Source organism: Schistocerca cancellata, chromosome 5, assembly GCF_023864275.1.
Source record: "Schistocerca cancellata isolate TAMUIC-IGC-003103 chromosome 5, iqSchCanc2.1, whole genome shotgun sequence".
In the NCBI taxonomy this organism is placed as follows: Eukaryota; Metazoa; Arthropoda; class Insecta; order Orthoptera; family Acrididae; genus Schistocerca; species Schistocerca cancellata.
This window is the reverse complement of record NC_064630.1, coordinates 240801163-240817237: the sequence shown is the minus strand read 5'-3', so window position 1 is coordinate 240817237 and position 16075 is coordinate 240801163. Positions and strand designations below refer to the sequence as shown.

General features: G+C 41.4%; 1 protein-coding gene across 1 annotated transcript in view; it reads right to left on the bottom strand.

The window, feature by feature from the left end:
* LOC126188163 (probable cytochrome P450 301a1, mitochondrial) overlaps positions 1-14494 on the bottom strand; it is a 130484-nt gene extending 115990 nt beyond the window's left edge. The window contains exon 1 of the mRNA XM_049929678.1: positions 14438-14494. The gene's annotated coding sequence lies outside the window, so the exon portion shown is untranslated. The remainder of the gene's footprint in view (positions 1-14437) is intronic.
* Positions 14495-16075: the final 1581 nt, after the last annotated feature.

Below are 16075 nucleotides of genomic sequence, written 5' to 3'. Positions count from 1 at the left end.
GAGACCAATGACCTCGCAGTTTGGTCTCTTCTCCAAAATAACCCCCCCCCCCCCAACCCAGGAATCAGGATTGGCAGGAGGGATAGATAACAGTCCATCAGAATTTCTAAAAGAAAAGGAACATCACTAACCTAGCTACAGTGTAAATGAATTCCCTGTTAAAGGTTGGTAAACTCAAAAACACTCTTGATGTGTTGTAAAAGTATAACATAAAGATAGCAGCATTACAAGAAACTCGGTTCCCAGATGATGATGCAATGGAATCCCAAGGATACCGGATCTATGAAGGAAAACCAGGTGAAAGAATGATGAAGACAGTTCCACAACTGGGTACTGGCTTTTCTGTACATCACAGAATGGTCGACCATGTTTTAGAATTCACATCCTTCTGGCAGAACCTCCTCGTTATCCTTGAATCGTTAACCTTGAAGTCCTGCAATAGAGCATACAGAATAGTTAACTTCCATGCACCTACAAGTGACACCAATAAGAAAGATCTGAAGGCAGTAGAATACTACTGGAACTCCCTCAAAGAGACCCTAGACAAGATCCCTTACCCCACACCATCACACTCATAGGTCACTTCAATGCACAAGTTGACAAGGAAAAGAAGTACTACAGGATATAGGCTGTTACCCAGCCCACAAGAGGAGCAACAGAAATGGTGAAAGGTATGTGCTAAGGTCTGATCAGGCTAGCTCCAGAATATAGTATGTACAGGGTGTTTCAAAAATGACCGGTATATTTGAAATGGCAATAAAAACTAAACGAGCAGCGATAGAAATACACCGTTTGTTGCAATATGCTTGGGACAACAGTACATTTTCAGGCAGACAAACTTTCGAAATTACAGTAGTTGCAATTTTCAACAATAGATGGCGCTGCGGTCTGGGAAACTCTATAGTACGATATTTTCCACATATCCACCATGCGTAGCAATAATATGGCGTAGTCTCTGAATGAAATTACCCGAAACCTTTGACAACGTGTCTGGCGGAATGGCTTCATATGCAGATGAGATGTACTGCTTCAGCTGTTCAATTGTTTCTGGATTCTGGCGGTACACCTGGTCTTTCAAGTGTCCCCACAGAAAGAAGTCACAGGGGTTCATATCTGGCGAATAGGGAGGCCAATCCACGCCGCCTCCTGTATGTTTCGGATAGCCCAAAGCAATCACACGATCATCGAAATATTCATTCAGGAAATTAAAGACGTCGGCCGTGCGATGTGGCTGGGCACCATCTTGCATAAACCACGAGGTGTTCGCAGTGTCGTCTAAGGCAGTTTGTACCGCCACAAATTCACGAAGAATGTCCAGATAGCGTGATGCAGTAATCGTTTCGGATCTGAAAAATGGGCCAATGATTCCTTTGGAAGAAATGGCGGCCCAGACCAGTACTTTTTGAGGATGCAGGGACGATGGGACTGCAACATGGGGCTTTTCGGTTCCCCATATGCGCCAGTTCTGTTTATTGACGAAGCCGTCCAGGTAAAAATAAGCTTTGTCAGTAAACCAAATGCTGCTCACATCCATATCGCCGTCATCAATCCTGTGCACTATATCGTTAGCGAATGTCTCTCATGCAACAATGGTAGCGGCGCTGAGGGGTTGCCGCGTTTGAATTTTGTATGGATAGAGGTGTAAACTCTGGCGCATAAGACGATACGTGGACGTTGGCGTCATTTGGACCGCAGCTGCAACACGGCGAACGGAAACCCGAGGCCGCTGTTGGATCACCTGCTGCACTAGCTGCGCATTGCCCTCTGTGGTTGCCATACGTGGTCACCCTACCTTTCCAGCACGTTCATCCATCATGTTCCCAGTCCATTAAAATTTGTCAAACAGATCCTTTATTGTATCGCTTTTCGGTCCTTTGGTTACGTTAAACCTCCGTTGAAAACTTCGTCTTGTTGCAACAACACTGTGTTCTAGGCGGTGGAATTCCAACACCAGAAAAATCCTCTGTTCTAAGGAATAAACCATGTTGTCTACAGCACACTTGCACGTTGTGAACAGCACACGCTTACAGCAGAAAGACGACGTACAGAATGGCGCACCCACAGACTGCGTTGTCTTCTATATCTTTCACATCACTTGCAGCGCCATCTGTTGTTGAAAATTGTAACTACTGTAATTTCGAAAGTTTGTCCGCCTGAAAATGTACTGTTGTCCCAAGCATATTGCAACAAACGGTGTATTTCTATCGCTGCTCGTTTAGTTTTTATTGCCGTTTCAAATATACCGGTCATTTTTGAAGCACCCTGTAGTTGCCAACCGCAAGGTGGAACGAGTATAATATCTTTGAGTAGGAGGTTCTTTGATGGTTAAGAGAGCCGGGCACATGCAATAAAAAACCGAGGAATCGCAGCTAGGTGCCCAGAGGAAGCAGATGTGTGGTGACAGCTGTAAGGTAACTCGCGCCCGTTGCCCCAGACCAAACCTTAGCACGTAAATGAGAGAAGGTATATAATGATTTCAAATTGGTTTTGTTAGATAATATTCAGAGTTAGGATTTGTATGTCCAAGGTTTGACACAGTAAGCGTTTGGTAATTTTTTTTGTTAAGAGTGTTTCGTGCTACGGTAGGTTTTTGGGCAGCGAGCGCGACCTACCCTACAGCTGTAACCACACGTCTGCTTCCTCCGGGCACCTAGCTGCGAGTCCTCGGTTTTTTACTGCACGCGCCCGGCTCTCTTAACCATCGAAGAACCTCCTACTCAAAGATATTATACTCGTTCCACCTTGCGGTTGGCAACTACATACTATATTCTGGAGCTACCCTGATCAGACCTTAGCACATACCTTTCAATGGCGAGCGCCTCATAGACCTTTGTGACAACTACAACCTGGTCCTAAAATCAACTGCATTCAAGCGACTACCAAGGAAGGCCATGACCTGGATCCAAATCACATGCAGGGTGAATTTCAGATAGACCATGTGGCTACTGACAGGAGATGCCACAAGGAAATACAAAACGTCGAGGTATTGAGGGGAGCAAACTTCGTCTATGACCACTATCTCTCCCTAGTTAATACCAGCCTACAACCTTTGAGAAGAGCTCACAATACCCCAAAGGTTTCGAGAATACGAAGGTTTAACACCCACCGGCTGAGCGATAAGGATTGCGACTTCCAGACCACTCTTTAGAAGAACACACAGAAACAAGGATGACCTACTCTTCAAAAGGCTGTACTGGATGCCGCTCATGAAACTATACCTACTCCAACAAACAAAGGCAAGCACCCCTGGTGGACCACAGAATGTGATCAAGCTAGAGGAAAGGCGTAGAGCATGGATCAGGTGGAATCAGTGCAAAGATGAGCCCAACCATCAGGCTTTCATGGCGCAAAGAGAAACAACAGCGAGCATCATCTATAAGGTCTCAAATACTACAGGCAGAAGAATTCAAGAAAATCAATTCAAGAGATCTCTACAAGCGACTCAAGAAACAGACTACTTCATACAAGGCCCCAACCCTACACCTCAGAGGTCATCTTGTGGGGAGTCTTCCCACTGTCTCTCACAAGCAAGAAGTGTACAGGCACCACCAGACCTAAGTGAACGGATGAGAGGAAGCAGGCTCACAGCCAGAAGATGAAGGCATACTGGGCCAAGAAAAAGCAGAAGATTCTAGCTGATAGTTAAGACGAGCCCTGTGGTCCCTAGTAGGCCGAAACGAATTGTAAAAAAAAGAAGAATGGAAAATAAAATTGAGGATGTGTCAGATGACGATCAGTTTGGCTTTAGGAAAGGTAAAAGCATCAGAGAGACCGTTCTGACATTGTGGTTGATATGGTAAGTAAGACTAAAGAACATTAAAGACACGCTCGTAGGGTTGGTGACGAACACACATAAGCTTGTCAGTATTCGGCAAGTTTGACCGGCAGCGTAAGCTTCGTTGGTGGCACTCAAAAGAGTTAAAATAATTTTCAGAAGATCTCAATGCATTAATTTTATTGCTTTTCATCACTTACTTTATTTTATCTTTCAATCGCGACGGGACCCAATACCTTCCTGGACAACATTTACGTGGGACCTTGTCTGTTGCTCGGCAGTTATTCCACGTTACATGGTGACAGTTGTTCCACGTTACATGGTGACACTCCCCATTCCTTTTTCACTTGAGTTACTGCTTCACTGCTTTTTAATCAAGGATCAGTTTATAATCCCTAACTCTATTCTTTCGCTTTTAGACATGACACTAATGATTGATGATGGTTCTTATCAATTGAGGAAGGCTGACAACTTCGCCTAGTCACGCCAACTGTACTCTCTGTCATTCTGTAACTACTTCCTATACCTTATGACATAACATTCTTAAGTAACATTCTTTTGGTATGACGTTATAAATCTTATTTTTTAAATGCATATAGGCTCTTTCTGTGTGGGGCTTTTGTAATCCACGCCTAATTTCCTAAACAGATGCGTAATACTTTCTTCCATGTTTAAGCCTATTCATTCAGTACTTTAAGATATCTAAGATGACTTCAATTCCCCATTATCAAACTATTAATATAAAAAGTATTTTCTGTAGAGGTTTACACCAGAAGATGCAACTTAAAAGTGGCGAGATCCGTTGTGTGGGTCTCTAATGGTCTTAAAAATACAGCTACAGAGAACTATACGAGTTTCCATTCAGTTTTATACTTCATTAATTTTAATGAATTGTCAATCATGTTACCACAGGTACCTGCACTGACCCGTAGTTGAAGAGTTGACGTCAGTTTAATGTTAAGTTTTTCATACTGTCAAGTTTATGGGAATGGTACAATGTGATATGTTTTTGAATAGTTCTTGTGGAGAGGAAGTCGATTACCAAATAAGAAATACAGAGAGATAACTAAAAAAGTACTGCTGTTCATATCTTCGTAAAGAACAATGTTACAAGAAAAGTAGTCATGCTGGTTAATGTCCTCCAGGTAGCTAAAAGCATTTGCTTCGTACATTCATTTTATTTTACGTCTATAGAGAAAAAGTTCTCTGAGGTAGTCAAGATAAATGGTACACTCTGTATATTGTTTCTTCATAAGTCTTTATAATATGTGGCTTCTTAAATCAATGATTACATACAAATAATAAGGTGCCTTAATTGTGTAAGGGAATAAGCCCCCAACTTTCCCAGTTTTTATATTTTTGTTCGGAGGTACTTTCAAGCCTGTGAAGAACATAGAAGACTGGCCAATCTACTATAGCAGATCGTGTGAAACAAAACGCATCACCAAAAATATTGTTGAATTTAATTATTGTTGTGACAACTTGTAATTTCGATACTGTCAGGTACTTCTATGTTAAGACCATTCCTACCATTCAAACACTGCTGTACGTTACCTCCATAGAGTAACACACAGCATATCTTGCACCTGAAGTTTATCTCTGACCAACGGACAGTAGAGTTTCAAGCTCTTATAATCCTAATTATTTGTGAAACATTTGGCGTCATATTTGTAATTACCAAGTCTGGGGATTTAGTAAAATATTATGTAAGACTTTTTATGTGTATTACCACATAATCTAATTTCTCATGCAGCTAAGGTCTTGCTGAGAGTGTTGAATAGGAGGCTACATGGCAAGCTGGATAGAGGGATTTCAGAGGAGCAGTTCGGATTTAGAAGCGGAAAAGGGACAAGAGATACTATTGACCTGTTACGAACTATAAGGGAAAGATATATGGAAAAAGATAGAGAAACCTTTGCTGTTTTTATAGATTTAGAAAAGGCTTTTGACAGAGTTCAGTGGGACAAGCTGATGGATGTTTTGAAGAGGAAAGGAGTAGATTGGAAAGACAGACGACTGATGCAGAATCTATATTTACACCAGAAAGTAAGGATAAGGATTGGAAATGAAATGTCAGAAGGAAGCAGTATTGGACGAGGTGTTAGACAAGGCTGTTGCCTTTCTCCACTATTGTTTAACGCATACCTTGAAGAGATTATTGTGAAAGGCTTAGATGGGAAAACAGGAATATGTAATGGTGGAAAGAGAATAGAATGTATAAGATTTGCTGATGACATGTTATTAGTGGTAGGAAGTAAGCGGACAGTGAATAACATGCTGAAAGATCTGAATGAAGCTTGTGTGGAATATGGGATGCAAATAAACACAGCAAAAACAAAGAGTATGGTCATCAGTACAAGACGCAGACTGCCCAATATTAAAATAGGACAGTCTACTATTAGCCAAGTAAGTGCATTTAAATATCTTGGAAACACAATAACTGAAGACTTGAGAGTCATCAGGAGGTGAAAACTCGAATTGCCATACCGAAGGAGGCATTCAACAGAAAGAGGAGACTCTTATGTGGCAAATTAGATAAAGGTGTAAGGAAAAGGCTTGGCAAATGTTTTGTCTGGAGTGTGGCACTATATGGGGCAGAAAAATGCACGCTGAGACGAGAAGATGAAAAAAGATTAGAAGTATCTTAGATGTGGATGTGGAGGAGAATAGAGAGAATAAGCTGAATGGAAAGAGTGAGCAATGAAAGAGTATTGCAAAAGGTTGGTGAGAGAAGATATCTGCTGAAGGTTGTAAGGGAAAGGAAAAAGAATACGTTGGCACATTCATTGAGAAGGGAGTGCTTGCTAGCTGATGCTTTGGAAGGATTGGTTTCTGGGAGAAGACTGAGAGGAAGAAGGAGATACAAGATGATAGACGACATAATTGTTGTTGTTGTGGTCTTCAGTCCTGAGACTGGTTTGATGCAGCACTCCATGCTACTCTATCCTGTGCAAGCTTCTTCATCTCCCAGTACTTACTGCAACCTACGTCCTTCTGAATCTGCTTAGTGTATTCATCTCTTGGTCTCCCTCTATGATTTTTACCCTCCACACTGCCCTCCAATGATAAATTTGTGATCCCTTGATGCCCCAGAACACGTCCTACCAACCGGTCCCTTCTTCTTGTCAAGTTGTGCCACAAACTCCTCTTCTCCCCGATTCTATTCAATACCTCCTCATTAGTTATGTGATCTACCCATCTAATCTTCAGCATTCTTCTGTAGCACCACATTTCGAAAGCTTCTATTCTCTTCTTGTCCAAACTATTTATCGTCCATGTTTCACTTCCATACATGGCTACACTCCATACAAATACTTTCAGAAACGAATTCCTAACGCTTAAATCTATACTCGATGTTAACAAATTTCTCTTCTTCAGAAACGCTTTCCTTGCCATTGCCAGTCTACATTTTATATCCTCTCTACTTCGACCATCATCAGTTATTTTGTTCCCCAAATAGCAAAACTCCTTTACTACTTTAAGTGACTCATTTCCTAATCTAATTCCCTCAGCATCACCTGACTTAGTTCGACTACATTCCATTATCCTCGTTTTGCTTTTGTTGATGTTCATCTTATATCCTCGTTTCAAGACACTGTCCATTCCGTTCAACTGCTCTTCCAAGTCCTTTGCTGTCTCTGACAGAATTACAATGTCATCGGCGAACCTCGAGGGTTTTATTTCTTCTCCATGGATTTTAACACCTACTCCAAATTTTTCTTTTGTTTCCTTTACTGCTTGCTCAATATACAGATTGAATAACATCGGGGAGAGGCTACAACTCTGTCTCACTCCCTTCCCAACCACTGCTTCCCTTTCATGCCCCTCGACTCTTATAACTGCCATCTGGTTTCTGTACAAATTGTAAATAGCCTTTCGCTCCCTGTATTTTACCCCTGCCAACTTTAGAATTTGAAAGAGTATTCCAGTCAACATTGTCAAAAGCTTTCTCTAAGTCTACAAATGCTAGAAACGTAGGTTTGCCTTTCCTTAATCTTTCTTCTAAGATAAGTCGTAAGGTCAGTATTGCCTCACGTGTTCCAACATTTCTACGGAATCCAAACAGATCTTCCCCGAGGCTGGCTTCTACCAGTTCTTCCATTCGTCTGTAAAGAATTCGTGTTAGTATTTTGCAGCTGTGACTTATTAAACTGATAGTTCGGTAATTTTCACATCTGTCAACACCTGCTTTCTTTGGGATTGGAATTATTATATTCTTCTTGAAGTCTGAGGGTATTTCGCCTGTCTCGTACATCTTGCTCACCAAACGGTAGAGTTTTGTCAGGACTGGCTCTCCCAAGGCCGTCAGTAGTTCTAATGGAATGTTGTCTACTCCTGGGGCCTTGTTTCGGCTCAAGTCTTTCAGTGCTCTGTCAAACTCTTCATGCAGTATCGTATCTCCCATTTCATCTTTATCTACATCCTCTTCCATTTCCATAATATTGTCCTCTAGTACATCGCCATTGTATAGACCCTCTATATACTCCTTCCACCTTTCTGCTTTCCCTTCTTTGCTTAGAACTGGGTTTCCATCTGAGCTCTTGATATTCATACAAGTGGTTCTGTTTTCTCCAAAGGTGTCTCTAATTTTCCTGTACGCGGTATCTATCTTACCCCTAGTGAAATAAGCCTCTACATCCTTACATTTGTCCTCTAGCCATGCCTGCTTAGCCATTTTGCACTTCCTGTCGATCTCATTTTTGAGACGTTTGTATTCCTTTTTGCCTGATTCATTTACTGCATTTTTGTATTTTCTCCTTCTTCTGTTACCCAAGGATTTCTACTAGCCCTTGTCTTTTTACCTACTTGATCCTCTGCTGCCTTCACTATTTCATTCCTCGAAGCTACCCATTCTTCTTCTACTGTATTTATTTCCCCCATTCCTGTCAATTGTTCCCTTATGCTCTCCCTGAAACTCTGTACAACCTCTGGTTTAGTCAGACGACATAAAGAAAAGAGAAAATTATGCAGACCTGAAGAGGATGGCAGAAGACCGGACAGCTTGGAGAACTACCATGTGAAAACCTGCCTTTTGGCAGAACACTGGTGATGATCACATATGTACTAAAATATTTTATGCTACAAGTAGTTTCGACCTTGTTAATTTCATCATCTGGAATATTTCAGAATTTAAACTGTATTCCACAAGTACTATGCTGAAATATGTTACATATCCCATGCTTGTAAGCTAGTGGACCGGGAGTATGAAACGGTATTGTCTAGTTCATAACAGTATTTTGTATATTTATTGTGTTGGCGTATTATTTATTTACTACAAGATGTCCCCTTTTTTTATGGCTACTATTTGTAATTTTACCACATTCGTATGGGGTTCAGTGCACAAAAAAGTGCTATGTACCAGCTTCATCAGTTTAAAGGAAGACGTGCCTGTCCTCTGAATAACACGAGCACATTCTAATTGAGATTATGAACATAACCAAATAACTGAAGTAGCCAACGTCCATAATGCCCAACAAAAATATTCGTTGGTACTCAGCAGCTACGAGCAGACTGCATTGCTGATAATTCCTAAGAGAATTTCAACGTATACAAGAAATAACAAACAATGGTACTTTGGTTTGCGTATTTCTGCGTCCAGTTTCCATTTGCGGCGAACTGATTTCGCTTTCCAGTGAGACTTTGGTTTTTACGCCGAAACCACAACTATACCTACAGCTTTGCAGTGCATATAGAATCGAACAGCAAAATCTTGATTGTAACATAGTCCAGAAACTTGATCCAAGATATCCAGACATCAGAAGCGATAAAGAAAATTAATGCACTGGTAACTGACAGCAGCGAAGACACCATTGAAACAAACATCTCAGAAAGAAAGTAAAGGAACAAGGGATGTGGTGACATCAAATTTAATTAGAGATTGGCTAAGATGATCACCCAAATGAGCGAACATAAAAACACTAAACTACAGCAATGAGATATAACGAGTAAATTGTACACAAAAGCAAGACACATCAATGGCAGGTGAGAGTCAGGCATTGAAACGCAGTGAAAGGAGCAATGTAAATAAATACAGCCAAATATTCCTTCGAAATCCTGGTTCCACATACAATAGTAAAGCGATAAGTAGCACCCCCTTCCATATTTGGTCATATGCGTGGAAGTTGGAGGTGAATTGTAGCAGTGACTGCAGCAGGCAATTGTGGGTGTTGTGCTTTACACAATATAGCACAGTCTTTGCAGTGTTGTGAGGCACGTCCGCCTGGTAGGGTGTGGGAATAGTTGATACAGCATTATCCAGGTGGTAGATGGCCTAACCCTTTCCACACCCACAGCTGCTGAAGTGTTAAGTACATATACCGCAAGGCATGACAAAGCCCAAAAAGCGCAGCTCAAAAGCGTACAAATAACTACTCATTTTACACTAAAGTCACTTCTGTTAGTATTTCAGTTCTTTTACCACAGGGTTGCATCACTCGGCTATCATCTGGAATGTGTTCATGGACCACAGTTCGACTCTGAATAAGGGCAATCTGCCCTGAGACCATGAAATCTGGAGCTGCCGTCTCAATGGGCCAGCACTGGCCCTGGGAAGCAACTCGCCAGCCACCGATTCGGGGCAGTGGGTTGCTGCCATTACGTCAATGGGCTGCCGCCTTTCTGACGGCGCCACAATGTATGTGGTGGCCGCTAGCTCAGACTGCCTGGACTTGGAATCACTACTGATTGGAGCAGTTGCGTCACGTGCTATTGCCTGACCGACGCTGCGCTCTGTCAGCATAGTGAGGCGACAATACACACAAGAGACGCAGAATACCATAGTCAAGCTGCCGCTTTTAAGTGCGCAGTCTGCGTGCGTTTTAATCATGAATCATTCCACACTCAGTTCTAACAAGTACTCATAACAAATAATCCTCACTCTGAATGTAGCAAAGTAATAACATGATGTATTAACCACATTTTCTACACATGTAAGCCTGTATGAGAAACAGCAAATACAGTTCCCATGACAATTAATCTGATATTATCGATCACTGCCCACTAATAAGGTAATCCTCCTCCATATGAAGAAAATATTAATTTTAAAAATAATAATAATGAACTGAAAAATCCTTACGCGATGAAGTTTTAAAAAAAATCTTAAACGCTGACACATACATGCATTTGGAAAAAATGGCACGTTAACAGTAAAAAAGGAATGTTAATAGTAGTTGGTTAAGTTAGTAGCATATCTAAGACGCTTCTGGATCACGATATAACCCATCAGTCCAAAAAGTTTCAAAACGAGATTAATGAAAAAAGTGCAAAGTTATGATGCGGTTTCCATGAGTAAAATGAACAGAACATTCATAAAATAAAATGAAACTCTCAGAAAAAACTACATTTAAAAACAAATTTTTTATGTGCAGGCTAAGAGGTTTCAAACAGTAATTCGTCTGTGGAATAGAAGGACTTGTCCAAGAGAAATGGTTTTAGGTTGGATTTAAGACTTTCTTTGCTACCTGTCAGACTTTCTTGTTGTTGGGTATGCGTTTAAAGATGATAAATTATTGTTGGTGCATATGGAACTCCTTTCTGAGCCACTGGCAGCTCCAGTAGTGGATAATAAATGTAGATTTTTCTCTAGTGCTGTAGCTGTGGACATCACTATTATTCTCAGATTGTGATGGGTTATTTACGACTAATTCCATTTGGGAGTGTATGCAATGTGATGGTGCAATTGAAATGTTGAACTCATTCAACAAGATGATCACAGGCAACATTACCTGTTACATTTGTTGCTCACTTTCGTGCAGTCAATACTTTCTTTCTAAGTGGTGAGGTCCCCCAGAAAATTCGTACATAAGACATTATTGATTGCAAATATGCAAAATATGTCTGGAGGTTCATTCATTCGTGTTCAAGACTAGAAATTACGTGTACAGTAAAAATAGCTTGAGAAATTCAGTATATGATTCTTGCAGTTGAAGTTTTCATCAATATGTACAACCAAAAATTTGGAACATTCGACCCTATTAAGAGACTCCTGTTAATGTGCTACATGAATCGTTGGTTTGACTCTATTTGTTGTACAGCGTTGATTGTAGTGTGTTTTCTCAATGTCTAGGAAGTTTTAGAGAACCACTTAATAATTATTTGAAAAATATCATTAACAATCTCTTCTGGTTCTTTCTCACTAACGTGATTTATGATAACACTAATATTATCTGCAACAAGTAACAATTCAGCTTCTTGAATGTTAAGTGGAAGGTCATTCATATACAAAAAATAGGACCCAAAATTGAACCCTGTAAGACTCCTTTTGTGTAAAGCCAACAATTCCTTAAAAATTATTTTTTTTGATAGTGTAACATGAACTACGTGAAATGGAGGAGATGGTTAATGATGTTTCTTACCTTGGACAGATTATTTAATTTTTGTAATGTCTGATAGGTGTATTTATGAAGAGACTTCTCTGTTGAGTATTCCTAGTGGAATCCAAAACGTGCTATTCTAAGTAAATGACTTCTACTTAAATGGGAGACTGTTCTTGAGTACTTTACTTTTCCGAATATTTTGGAACTAGATGTCATTCAGGAATTTGGACGATAAATATTTACACCTTCATCACTTTTCTTATGAAGAGGTTTAATAATTGCATATTTTATATGGAAAATAATATATAAAATGAATAGAAATACGGCTTGCGTTTCTCAATACATCGCTTGATAAAAGTATCGTTTTCCCAAAAGTTACGAGTCTCCGTTATTTGACAATATTTTGCCAGTCGTTCGTAATCAGGTGTTGCAGACGCATTTTATGAGCAATATCCATATGCCAGAGTGCCGAACAGCTGAACAATAACTAATCACCCTGTCCGGGAAATTGGATCAACTACTACTACTACTACTACTACTACTACTACTACTACCACTACATATTTGCAGACAAGAAGTGAACTGGGAGGTCGGACGTTCTGAAGAACGCTAAACTGACTGGTGTGATGCTGAGGTAGCCCAAAGTTTGAGGAAACTGTTCACTCTCAGATTTCCTATGGTAGTGCTCAGAAAGGAATGCAGAAGTTAAAATTTAGTGCATGTCTTGTTCATAGTCTACATGGCAACTAAAAGATGCGTAGGATAAAGAAAAGCGTCTAGCGTTCTGGAAAATGGTTTCGTCATTTGTTGACCTGCTTAGAATTGCAGAACTGGAGCGTGTTTCCTTCACTACTTGGTGCGTACGGGAACAGACAGAATACAATAATTTGATAAACTGGAAATTCACGTTACGTTCATGATAACACCTCCCAACGTCAGAATAGGGAGTGCGGTGTGCTATAACAAGTGATCGAATGGTGGCGCCTGCTCTCATTGGAAGCTACATAGCACAGTGTCATGTACCCGAGACGTCATTACACATTTCGCTTCTTGAAGCAGTGAACGGTGTTTTTGATTCTAAGCAGGCTGGTGCCACTTTGCACAAATCTGTTGAAACAACTCATTTTTTAAGCGAACCGTTTGTTGATCACATCGTGTTAAAGCGCTATGAGCTCTATGTTTCCGCCGAGTTGACGTCTCTGCACTTTTTCCTATGGGGCTAGGAAGGGTTCATAAAAACAGGCCACGCACACTGGCGGAATTAAAGATTAACGTAACAACTCAGATTAATACCATTAGTGTCAACGTGATTCGCAAAGCGGCCACAGACAAGCTAAAACGGTTTCGTGCATGCGTTACTGAACGGGGCACCTATTTTGAACATACGTTATTAACAGTGTGCATGACATAATGAAACAAAGCACATACTATGAACACCTATATACTTAACAATTTTATTTGTGTGGCCATCATCTGCAGGAATCACAGAAATATTGGATTCGTAAACAAAAACTTCCTTTTTCTTGCTGCAGTTTATTTAATTGTTGTTCACACACGCGCACGCACACGTACACACACATACACACGCACACAAACAAATAGAAAAATAAAAAGATCCTTACATGCACACTGTCTCTCTCTCTCTCTCTGTCTATCTCTCTTCCACACACACACACACACACACACACACACACATTTCTCACACACACACTTACACGTACACAAGAGAACAGGAAAGACCAGACGTTAATTTTCAGCGTATACTTCGTTACGTTGGCAAGAGCACACAGTAGTTACAACTTTAAATCCCAGTTTTCGGGCAAAAATCTACAACTCCCGACAGAAGAATAATAGCGCTGCACAGAGATCGGCGCAAGGAACATGACAGTTGTGTAGAAAAAAGTTCGTACCGGGAAAATGTCCTTAAGTTTCGTAAGTGAAGTTATGGTGCGACCTCCAGTGTGAGACCAGAAGCGAGGAAACGCAGATGCCTGTCAAAAACTCAATCTGCTGAAGACACCTTGATGTGCGGAACTTTTCAATCACCCTGCAGAAGCCAAATAAGTATTATTACTGTTTTGTACTCTGTCTGCACACATATGACGTCACAGCCAGCGTTCGGTATCGGTATGTTCAACACACCGGTGCTGACATACGAACAGAGGAATCGTCGTTTAACGCTGCTCACTCAGTGCAACTAAGCACACGGCACATGCAGACACAATGCCTTGTCGGTAGGAGGTGGACGCCTGCTATTCAGTAGCCAAGTCAGACGGCCGCGCCAGCTGCCACACTCATGTAATATATAAATTAGACTCGCTACTACCCGGCTGTTACAGTGACTCACCTCGGTTACAGCAGCGGCAAGGATCTCCCTGCGGCGCTCCGACGTTAGCCGGTCACTGCGCTGCGTCGCTGTTCGCGCATGGCCTAAAATAACCGGAGATAGATGACGTCACTGGACCTCATCACTGTGATGTCAGCGCAACCGCTGCCAAGGCCATCTCACTTGTGCTTTGCAGACTGCATGGACATCTCTGATACTTCGTGAACGGTTCAAAAGATACAAAAAATGTTTGCTGCTAGTAACAGAGCGCAGTGGCGAGTACTTAACTCTGAGATTAGTGCTCGTAACTTTGCTTATGTCTACACCTGCGCAAGTGGTGGCGGGTTCTTTTGCTGCGAGTATCGTTTCTCCCTGTCCTGTTCCATTCCAAAATAGTGCGTGCGTATGACGACTGCCTGTCAACCTTCGTATGCACTCTGATTTCTCTAATTTTCTCGTCGTGGTCACTTCACGAGACGTACACGTATTTATTTATTGTTAACTGCAATGGTGCCAACTATTGCTGCTACAAATTTAAAGTAGTCACCGCGAAGATCTAATAATAGTTATAACATTTTTGATTACCACCGAGGCACAGTGTGCTGAAGAGTTAATATATCTACATCTACAAAGATATTGCGCAAACCGCCGTAAGGTGCTTGTGATTTCCCCTCCTGTTCCACTTGCAAACAGAGCGAGGGAAAAGCGACTGTCTGTATGTCTCCGCGTGAGCCCTAATTTCTCGTATCTTACCTTCGTTGTCCTTATGTATATTGGCGGGAGCAGAATCGTACGGCGGTCAGCTTCAAATGCCGGTTCTCTAAATATTATTAATATTGTTTCCCGAAAAGAATGCCACCTTCCCTCCGTGGTTCCCATTTGAGTTCCCGAAGCATGACTAATTTATACGACTGTCTTATGGCGTAAAGTCAAGCGCTTGCGCGCCAGTCGGGAAGGATAGAACAGAGAGGCTGTGACTATACATCAGCCAATCGTACGCTGACCGACGTCTCTCCAGGACGACAACGCGACCGCAGTGGCCTCTATGGGAAAAGACATATGACCCGCGCCCCACTGCCCCCGGCCAAGTTCTAAGAGAAGCTTCAAGACCAGCGACCTGAATAGAAACCTCAAAGCTCATTACTTTGCTCGTACATTCTCTGTAGCTCAACTTGGAATTGTTATACGGAAGAGCCTTGCTTATTTTGTATGTCGTGCCCTTTGCTTGCGACACGTTTATGTAATTCTCAAAGTTAAGTATTGTGGTGTGGACAGATGTGAAAATTACCGAACAATCAGTTTAATAAGCCACAGCTGCAAAATACTAACACGAATCCTTTACAGACGAATGGAAAAACTAGTAGAAGCCGACCTCGGGGAAGATCAGTTTGTATTCCGTAGAAATACTGGAACACGTGAGGCAATACTGACATTACGACTTATCTTAGAAGAAAGATTAAGGAAAGGCAAACCTACGTTCCTAGCATTTGTAGACTTAGAGAAAGCTTTTGACAATGTTGACTGGAATACTCTCTTTCAAATTCTAAAGGTGGCAGGGGTAAAATGCAGGGAGCGAAAGACTATTTACAATTTGTATAGAAACGAGATGGCAGTTATAAGAGTCGAGGGGCATGAAAGAGAAGCAGTGGTTGGGAAGGG